At 38.0% G+C, this 10717-nt stretch overlaps 1 protein-coding gene across 2 annotated transcripts in view; it reads right to left on the bottom strand.

Moving 5' to 3' along the window:
* PPP2R3A (protein phosphatase 2 regulatory subunit B''alpha) overlaps window positions 1-10717 on the bottom strand; it is a 159495-nt gene that overhangs the window by 81736 nt on the left and 67042 nt on the right. Inside the window, exon 1 of one of the 2 annotated variants that reach the window (XM_075201533.1) lies at window positions 4111-4238. The exons of the other annotated variant lie outside the window; for it this stretch is intronic. The gene's annotated coding sequence lies outside the window, so the exon portion shown is untranslated. Of the gene's footprint in view, window positions 1-4110; window positions 4239-10717 lie in introns of those variants that run through there. 2 annotated transcript variants of the gene reach the window in all.

Raw genomic sequence — 10717 nt, 5'->3', positions numbered from 1 at the left:
CAAAACAAACCAGGTTGTGACGCAAGGGGTGCAATGCAATTTGCAGACTGGTAAAATAATGACCTTATTTTGCCTGTTACATGCAAACACTGAGCAGCTCTATTTAGAGTTATGCTAGGATACAATATAAGATACAGGCTTCTGATTTCCTGTAGCTGGCAAAACAGAATATTTTTTTTGTCTTAAATTCAAGTAAAAAACAAAAACACAATCCTCCTTCCCCCCCCAAAAAACCATAAAACAATATATTTTGTTGTTAATGAGGGTCATGATAAAAGGTCACAGGTTTCTAAAGTGTGCACTAGGCATTTCTAAAGACTCTCGAACACAATCAAACTCAAAAAGGGCATAACAACCTAGTTCATTCAGTCTTTCTCCATTTTTTCCTCCAGTCAAAAAAGTTGCATTTTCAATGAAGAACTAAAACATGAAACATTTTTGACATGTTGTAGAGAAGTGTATGGTTACATTTCTTCGATATCTGAGCTGCTCTCTTCCCTTAAAAAATAGTTCTGTTACCAAGTGCACACTGCCGGGATCAGTAAAATATATCAAGAAAGCAGTAACAGCAAATCAATTCCATTATTATACTTTCCTCTCCTCTCAGCACAATACTGATTGTTATGACCCCCAGTAAGGAAAAGCCAAGATTGTACCCTAGATAGAAATTAGTATGCCTTTTACATGTAGCTTTAAAAGAAGAAGTTTTAGTTTACTCATACTTGCCAACTCTCCTGGAATGTCCGGGAGACTCCCGCATTTTGCGAGAGTCTCCCGGACTCCCGGGCGAGTGTGGCAATCTCCCGCATCTGGATTATTCTGCCCACTTCCTAGTAAAGTGGGCAGAATCAAGTCCCAAACGCCGCGATTCCCGGTAAATCGCGGCATTTGGCCCCGCCCCCGCTGTCAAATGACGCGTTTTGCGTCATCACGTCATGGGGGCGGGTCCAAAATTACGTGCATTTTTGGAGCCCCGCCCCCGTTACGCCCACCTCCTCCGCAGACTCCCAGATTTCAAGATGAGAAAGTTGGTAAGTATGAGTTTACTGCGTTTCCTTCAACTTTAGAGTAGATCTCCAACAAAGTCTCTTAAACCCTCTAGACTTTTCTCATTTTTGTGTTTAAGGCTCATTGCAGTTTTTGAAATATGCACGCTCCTTTTACCATACATTAACGCACAACATGGCAAATCGTACAAGAGAACTGGACAACACTTGAATATTACAAAAGAAGTGTTTTTTAAGCTGCTTTTGAGATGTATTCTGGATACTTTGCAGATTTAATCAAAAAGCACAGGTGTGACCATAGATTTAAGGTGAAGTATTACATTAAAGTGCACATGCACCTTTAAATCTCATATCTCCAGTAGCAGTGACACATAACAGTTTTTTGCCTTATACAGAAACAGGCACAAATGGGAAATTATGAAATATTTAATTCATTATCGTCTACAGACAGCAAGTGAGATGAAATGGCTGATCTGAAACAAAGTTAGATTGCAATTACAGGTACGTTACTCATCGTAACAGAATATAATATATGGTATTATAGTTTCTATTAATATTAATAAGTTTGACATAAATGCATGCATGGCTTACAATATCACTATACATGAAAATCAGACCGAGGTCAAGTCACATCCATCTCGAATGGCCGTTCTCGTATGAAGTTGACAAGAAGAAATACGACTTTAGGCAAAAATCGAGTGAGAGGAAAAATAAAGTTAATGAGACAGCAGCTGACAAAGCCCCGAGTGACAAAAATATCTGGAGGTCAGAGTGTGTTCATGAGAAGGCTACAACCTAAACAAGCAAGTATGGCCAGACAGCTGCAAAATCAGCTTTGTCATCTGCCCTAGGAAAGTGTCATTGAACAATGAGTTTTCTCAATTAACACACAAACTTAATACCTTAAATAATAATAATAAAAAATAAATAAAAAAAAAAGATAGAATAATGTTATCCTTATCCTAGCATAGATATATAAAATACATTCTAGAGACACATTTTCATTTCAGATGATTGGCTCCATGTATGAATGGGTTTGCTGTGGTCCCACTGGGTGTGGATTTAGTGTCCTGAGCTTCTGTTCTAAAGCAATGGGCCAGACACTCACCCCGCAATGACATGCTTGGGGACAATTAATCTTGAAATGCTGCTGGCATGTCACCTGCACAACCAGAGCTATACAATTGGGACACACTCAGATCTGGCTGTTTGACACACCTGCTGAAGTCATGACTACATTATGTAGGAACTAATTTGGTGATAATAGTGCAGTAGTAGGTGTGACAGGTGTTGTCAGACGACCCAAACCAACAGAGAATACCACAAGTATTGATGACACCAGAAAACAAGGCTTAAACAAGCAAGTAATATTAATCTTAAACTAGAGAAACAAATATAATATATAGACGCAATTAAGGTAAATCTTTTCACGCATTTTAACATATTTGTTAACTTTCACCTTACCTAAAAATGTTAAGTACAACATGTGGGCACAAGTTAGTTTGTATTAAGACTTACTATATGACTACCAATTCTTTCTTGGACCCAAATACCCCTGTACCTCTACCCTCATCTTTAAGACTTTTTGGGACTGATGTACAGATTTATAGGTACGATCTCCCCACTGGCTCCCAGTGGGTCTGCTTGCTATCTAATAAAATCAAATGGCTGATTTACTTGAAAAACATAAGGGGTAACCTAGGAAGCCAAAAACACTTTAACGAATGATGCTGTAAATGATTCTTGCATGTTTAGAATTTGGATGGTTAGTCTTAATTTATAGTTTTTGAACTCATGGCGATTAACGTCAAATAAGCCTATCTTAAAATAGAAAGCTGACCTCTTTAAAATTAAGGTGTCTCTTGTCTTCTAAGGACACTAGAAGGTTGAGATAGAACCTATTTTATATTCTCCTTGTCCAGGATATAGTACTAGGTGGATTAATGGTGGTCCACATCCTGAGAACCCAGAACATCTACACTTTTTCCTCAATAATTAAATCAGCCCAGATAGTTCAAAGGTCCCTATTTATAAATCTGTGGTGTTATTTTCTATAGCCATCTATGGCTTCGATATAAAATCCATTCTCTGCATAATTTATTATTACAATATCGGCAGAGCTTCACTTATCACTACACTGGTCAGTCTCGGGACTTATGTAAATGCGTGACCTGGCTGGGCAGGTTCACGCACGAACAGTGGAATTATGCCGGTACATATATCCCCATTGTCCTTATTAAAGAGCTTTTGCCAATGAAAGCCAGCACATTTCTTTGCCAGCAGAGACTACCGCTGGCGATAGCAAGGTAGTAACCTTTGATAGATGGGGAGAAACACTATATCTGGCAAAACCACAGTCTTTAACCTGTTTAATGAATAGGCCCCCAAATGTGTACATTATGATTTTAATGTTGAGTGGTGTCTGGACAGTAGTATCAGAATATTGGACAGTAGCCTGCACGTCCCCTCATTAGAAGTGAAGGAAGATGTTATTACTTTGCATCCGTTTTCGTAAATGTCTTCCCAAATTTGCACAGATAAAAGTACAATGGCCCATAGTAACCAATTCTAACAGTCTTCTTTTTCTAGTACATTTTAGAAAATGACAAAAAGGATTAAAGCGTCTTCAAATCTATGGTCCAGTTAGTTTTATTGATACGAGATTAATCTGCCATTTTTCTGCTTTGTTAACACAAACTGAAGTATAATCCTTGATAAAAAATAAAGTGAGTAGTATCCCCACAAAACACTAGAACTATTTGTGAAACTACCAATTGCTATAATGCCAAAGTAAGCGAAAGGCATGAAATATACATCATAAAAGATAAGGAAGGTTTGAATAAAATGTCCTGTTTATGTTTCTTTACTTCTTTATAGTGGAAGGTAAAAAGAATATAGAGAAAAGAGAAGTACTTTGAATATTCATCATACATATCATCTAACATACAGTACAATCAGTCAGCTGATTTAGGAAGTGCTGTGTATACTACACAAATCAATGAAAACACCCCATTTTATCAGAGAGCTCCCAAAGGCATCCAGAGAAATAACAGCACATAATAAAAAACACAAAGCAGATAAAAGCAATCGAGAAATAGCTTACCGGAGGTTACAAGGATGTTGCTTTCTCAGTGAAAACCAATAAAAGATACAGTAAATATGTACACAAACCGTACAAATACAGAAAAATAAAAATAGTTTTATGACTAGAAAGACATTCTGCGTATAAATATGTATTATCACATTTTTGGAAAAAGCAAATCTTCCTAGTCTGGTAAATAAAGTGTGCTGAGCAGCCGAGTCCTCTCTGTGCAAATCAAGCAGGCTTAGCTGCTGGACTGAAGTGCAGCTCATGGGAGGATTTTTTCACAAGCAGGCTTTTTACCACCAGAGGCATATGACACTTCTTCTCATTTAATGCTTCCACAAACAGGACTAAGCACTTTGAAATCTTTTTTTAAACACAAAACAGAGCAGCTGTAGCTAGCAAAAAGGGAGGGCAGTAGACAGGGACAAAAAGAAAACGTTAAAGTGAGGGATGCAAAAGGAGGGTGAGATAGTAGTAAGATCGGGGTCAAGAGAATGAAATGATACTTGAGAGTTCCGAAGGAGATACAATATAATCACATAGTGTTATACAGCTGTATATAGAACGCTTGCTTTCAGCTGCCCGTCATTGTGTACACAACTTTAGCACCATTACAAAAAAGTTGGCGCCGGTTCACTGAGTTAGGCCAGACTCTAGACTGTAAGCTCTCATGACCAGGGCTTGTCCAGTTTTTATGTACGATTTGCATGATTTGTCCTTCTGACTTTTAGGCACAGTGGAATTTTGTGATAACTTACAAATAAACTATGATAATAATGACTAAATTGCCTAATAAAAGCTCTAATATATACTCGACAGCATTGCATAGTGAAAATATGAAATCAAAAGGGAAAGAGAAAAAGGGCATTCAAAGTCAAAATATATAACAACATTTACTTATATTTTAGAGCACAATGACTACCGATATAAAAAAACATCAGCTGTAACGGAAGGCAAAGCAGATAAAAACCCGCCACTGGTTTAAGTAGTCTCCAAGGATAACTCTTATAGCAGTGTGAATATATGATATACAGCACACATACAATGTACTTGCCCCAGAGTAAAGGCCTATATTTACCACAGACAGAGTGGGAAATATATAGGTATAAAGGGACACAAGGAAGAAAGTGTTGTTACTAATCTGACAACTGATAGGAGAATTTGGAACCTTCCTTTTTACTCAGTTCAGTAACTATCTAGAAGTGAAAACCTGATGAAATAGCAGAGAAGCCAAGTAAGTACACACAAGGTACAAACATTGTTCATTAATTCAAATATTCAGAATTGGAACTATAATGCATCTTTGACAAAACACAACAATTTATGTCAAGGAGCTGCATGGTGGCACAGCGCTGGGGTCATGGGTAAAATTCAGACTAGGATCCTTATCTGCATGGAGTTTGTATTTTCTCCCTATATTTGGATGGGTTTCCTCCAAGGACTCCGTCTAAAATGATTTTTTGCACATTTACTGTAATTTTGCACACAGTAAATAAGCTACCATGGTTGATTTCTACAAAGTGACTGCTCACATAGTTTCATTTCAACCTCTCTACTGTAAACTAGAGACCGTAGAAGAGACACTATACAAAGATAAATGTATTTTAAGATATTGTCTATGTGATTGAAAAACGTGCTGGTAGCATCATTTGTGAGGTACAAAATCATTGCACATAATTTGAATAACAATGTCACTGAATGTCATCATTCCACCAAGAGAATTGGTCATTTGAGGAGCAAGATTACGGAAATAACAGATCAGACAGAACACTAGGGGGCAGCAATAATTAGTTGGACTTGTTCATACAAGAATCACTATTTTGTTTAACCATGCCTGACCATACTAATTTTATTACTTCAAATATTATATTTAGACATGCCATGATTGTAATATAATTCAAAGAACTATGTAACTGGGCACACAAAAATTAGAACTCAACTGGAAGAGTTGTGTCCAATAAAACTCATCTTTACAGTAACAAAAACATTGTACACATCAAACTTTTAAGGCTTAAGTCATAACCATTTATTGTAACAAAGAAAAAGTGCAGATCTTCTTGTGTTATTAAGACTGCCCTCTAAGGGCTGTGTTTATGGGGATGCTATCTGGTGTAGACCTATTGCAGTACATTCAATGGGAACTCATTCAGCCTTGAATGGATTATAGCAGAAATCAATTATTGGAATTAAGCTAAAATAACAGCACAAATAATTTGAAAAGTTCTATTTGTATTATACATTTTAATCTTTACAAATTATATGTATTATTTTACTACCCAAAGAGTAAATGTGAAATACTTTTCTGAAGTAACTTAATTTGCGGATATAAGCAACTTATGTGACAATTGTGAAGTTCAGCATTTGTTCTCCATTTGAAGCACTGCAGACGCGTGTAAAACACAAGTCACTATAAATAAAACCACACGTAGATGCCCTCATAAGGCAAAGGGGTTAACCACTAATGAATTTGTCTGATAATATATGTCCTGCCAAAGCCCCTTTAATGCTGCTCCATGTTCACACTGTGCTCTCTGGTTCCAACATCACTGCCCCTCAGAAGACGGCACTGCATGCTAAATTACCTTAACTGCCGGAAAATGTCATTAATGGCTTTCCACAATAGTGCTGTTCAAGTTCTCTACTGAATCCATTTATTTTCCAAAGCATGAGGAAACAAGTAATCAGAACTGAAGTGCACTGTGTAGACGATTGTGTGCAGAGCTAATAGTTTAATTGGGAAACCAAGTTCTTCTGCAACAAATCCGCTGAAAGCTCACCAGTCACTTACCCACAGCAGAGGCAGTCATTTTGTAGGTTGAACTAATATTCATGAGAAGGCAACCTATTAATTCACTAGGAACTAAGGACCTCACTGAGGTATGAGGCACTGAGCAACTAAACACAAATATTTCAGTTGTTAGTATATGAAGCATGGAGGTAAACATACGCTGTTCTGCTCTACCCTATTTGTCCTCTGTAGCTTTTTATTAATACAGAAATGTAAATGCAGTGGAGTATATTTTCCCTAAACATTACACTGTAAAAGCATTGGCCCACAAAGATTAACCAAAAGCTAAACAGATTAAATATATCGGACAGAAAAAATGACAAAAAGTGTTGTTCACCAAGCATTAAAAGTGAGTGGTATGTACCACACTCTGGCAGCACATAATTATTTTTTTGTTTTAGGTAGACACTTGTGCCATAACAGGCCATGGCTTCCTGTGTGAATCCACCAATCTGCAAAGTGGTGGATTCACTAGTTACTAACCACTGATCGCCCTTTAAATCACCTCGATTTTAGCGATGATCTATACAGGCATTCAGTTAAATTACCAAATATTTGTACATATAGGGCCTAATTAATTAAGGCTTGCAAAATGAGCGTATTGTGCATTTTTAGAAAACACGTGTAATTCGAGCATACACCTATACTCATTCAACTACAAGCAAATATGAAGAAACGTCTCTTGCTGATTAGGGGTCTGGTTACGTTCTGCTTTGACAGACACAAAACACTGCAGGATACGTACAATACATATGTGGAATCTAAAGTCCCAGCAGAAAGCACATAAAAAAATATAAAGTTGTTACCTGTTCATATTAGTCATGATTAAAAAAATTGCAAAGTTTATTCTTTTTAATGAAATAAATGTATTCTGATTTTTAATGTCTACTGTACATAAAATGCATTTTACACTAAATACAGCACCTACTGGCATTTACGTTTCTTAATCAATTAGGCCCAGAGCTGCACTCGCACCAGGGGATAAATGTATGAAAGTCCGATTTCTGCAAGTTGCCGGAAATCAGCGATTTTGCAGCTACAATTTAAAGCGGCGATGGCTTGTAAAGGCAAGTTTCCTTTACAAGCCATCGCCGCTTTATATTTTAGCTGCAAAGTCGCCGATTACCGGCAACTTGCAGAAATCGGACTTTCATACATTTACCCCCAGATGTACAACTGAAAACCCTTCATTAATATTTATTATTGAACCTAAATATCTAATTGTATTATGCATGGCAGATTTGTTAGGTTTGAATGATTGTTTAGGAAGGTGTACCACCTGAAAATTGCTCTTCTGTAAAGAGGTTTGAAAAATAGTGACTCTGAGTGAGGGTAGGGGATGTGGTGGCTGAATTAGGCCTAGGAAAGTGGTCTAATCTCAAGATACTTGCATAAATCTCTATTGGGACGATAAAAACAAAAACTGAGGTTAGACAGATTAGTGGAGCAGTGGCGGATCCGGGGGCCATCGCTTCGATCGCCTATCCCCCCCTAGCAGGGGCTTGCTGCCTGTGGCTGCACACTTTGCAGGTCCGCCCGGCAGAGACAGGCAGGGACAGAGTCCTGCCCGGCTGCTCTGATTGTGTTTTAAAAACAATCAGAGCAGATGGCCAGCACACTCTCCCTGCCTGTCTCTGCCGAACGGACCTGCACAAAGTGTGCAGCCGCAGGCAGCCTTAGCTGTCAAAAAGGGTGCGGGGACAAAAACGCCCCCTGTAAAATTATATTCTAGATCCGCCCCTGAAGTAGAGGTTCCCCAGAGTCTGGAGTTGAATCTCACTATATTGGTCTAGATTCAGGTCAGGGATGGGTGTCTCAAGGATAGCTAAAGGGAGCAAATAAGGGTAATGGAGTATATGGGTTTCAAGTGGACTACAGCATCCCAGATCCTAATTATGCACCTAACAGTAAGGATAAGCACAGTAGGAGATAGGTGCAAGTGCTTGGTAAGTAAAAAAAAGTGAATCAAAGGCCTACCCCCTTCCTTCCAATGGAATCTCCTTCAATGCTCACACAAACTTTATCCAAGAGTAGACAAAATTATGTCAGGGGATACATTCTCTGTTACTTCTGATTTCAGCTTTGAAGGACTGATAGATTCACACATTTTTATTAAAGTATTATAATTTTGGTAAGCGACAAGTTCAAATGACTTTAGTCTTTAGATAGTCAGTCCTAAGTTCCACCTATGTCAGACCTCAGTTCCCTTACTAAAGCCTTTAGGTCTCCTTAGATGTCTCTCTCAGTGCACTGATAGAATGGTCGGCGGTTCTTCTGCGGAGCGGTGTGTGCTATAGCAGCTGGTGGCAGGGAGCAGCAGGGAGATATAGACCCACTCTGCCGGCGATGGTAGTCAGCATATCAATGCTGACTACCTGCTGGTGCTCCTGGTGTATATCCAGTCTAAAGTGTTTAATATTATTAGATATTTGAGGTCTTTGATCTGGGTCTCCAAATGAACAAGGACGGGCCCTACCAAATTTTAGACTACTACCTAGCTTCCCAGCTCACTCGCCTTATGATGCTGATATGCAGCCTGTGAAGTTACTATTAAGTTACAAGTCTGTTGAATATGTACATCTGCAGAGAAAACTCTCCCAACGAGAGATGTATTGGAGGTGTTTACAAATCTATATTTTACACTAAATGTCGAGCTGAGTGCTAATATATATATATATATATATATATATATATATATATATATATATATATATATATATATATATATATACACATACACATACACATATTTTACCTTTTCAAAGCAGGTGTCTTGAATGCTTATAGCTGTTATGTCCTGTTGCATAAGCAAGTTCTCACGGCCTGATTATGTCTTAGTCAGATGAGCTATGTTTAAGTTAGATTCAAAATGTATGTGTTTCTAAAATCAATAGCAATGCTTGATCAAAAAAAAAAAAGAAAAAAAAAAGGGCAGTGAGGGTTAAATGTTGGCTTCTACATCCACCCAGGCTATAGTGCCAGAGGGAGCAAAGGTTGCTACATCTTGATAAAGGTGGACAGCCCAATAGTAAAGCTTAACATCTGGGAACCCTCTGCCTCCTGCTAAAATTTCTTAAGGATTAATTGTTTGATCCGTGGGGGCTTCCCATTACATACAAATTGTTAGAATATCTGTATTTCTGTGAACACAAAGTGTCAGACAGCAAGAGGGAGGATATGGAAATAGTATAGGTGTTTAGGGAGGACTTTCATTTTAATGGCTATGATCCTACCCAGCCACAATATTATTAACAGCTTCCAAGAATAATTATCTTTACTTATTCTATTAAGGTGTGGATGGAAATTCTCCTTGTAGAGGTTATGTAGATTACAAAATATATTTTTAGGCTGCTACTTCAAGCACAGGGTTGAGAGAAGCTGGGCTTTGTCATATGAGGGAATGTGAAGTGTCAGTGCTTCTGACTTTGAAAATTTTAGTCTATAGATACATTTTTCAATGATTTTATAGATGTTTGGTAGAGTAATCAGTGTGTGGGTGAAGGTAAGAAGTATGTTGTCCACAAAAAGGGCATTTGTACAGCTAGCATCTCCCACTCTCACTCCTTTGACATCTTGCAATGCTCTAATCAATGCAGCCGGGGTCTCGATCACCAATGCAAACACGAGCGGCCATTATGGATTTTGATTACTTTTGAGGAACAGCTATTTATCAATACTCTAGCTGTTGGTGAGGAATACAGGGCTTAAAAGCCTTTGAGAAAGTCACCATGTAAGACACATTTAGTTAAGGTTAGGAACATAAAATGTTAAGAAATTCTGTGAAAAGCTCTCTCAGCATCTAAATGATAGGATGACGGCATGAGATTTGCTGCT

The sequence above is a fragment of the Mixophyes fleayi genome, chromosome 3 (genome assembly GCF_038048845.1).
Source record: "Mixophyes fleayi isolate aMixFle1 chromosome 3, aMixFle1.hap1, whole genome shotgun sequence".
In the NCBI taxonomy this organism is placed as follows: domain Eukaryota; kingdom Metazoa; phylum Chordata; class Amphibia; order Anura; family Limnodynastidae; genus Mixophyes; species Mixophyes fleayi.
Note: the sequence above shows the minus strand (reverse complement) of the source record. Positions and strands in the feature narration are given on the sequence as shown.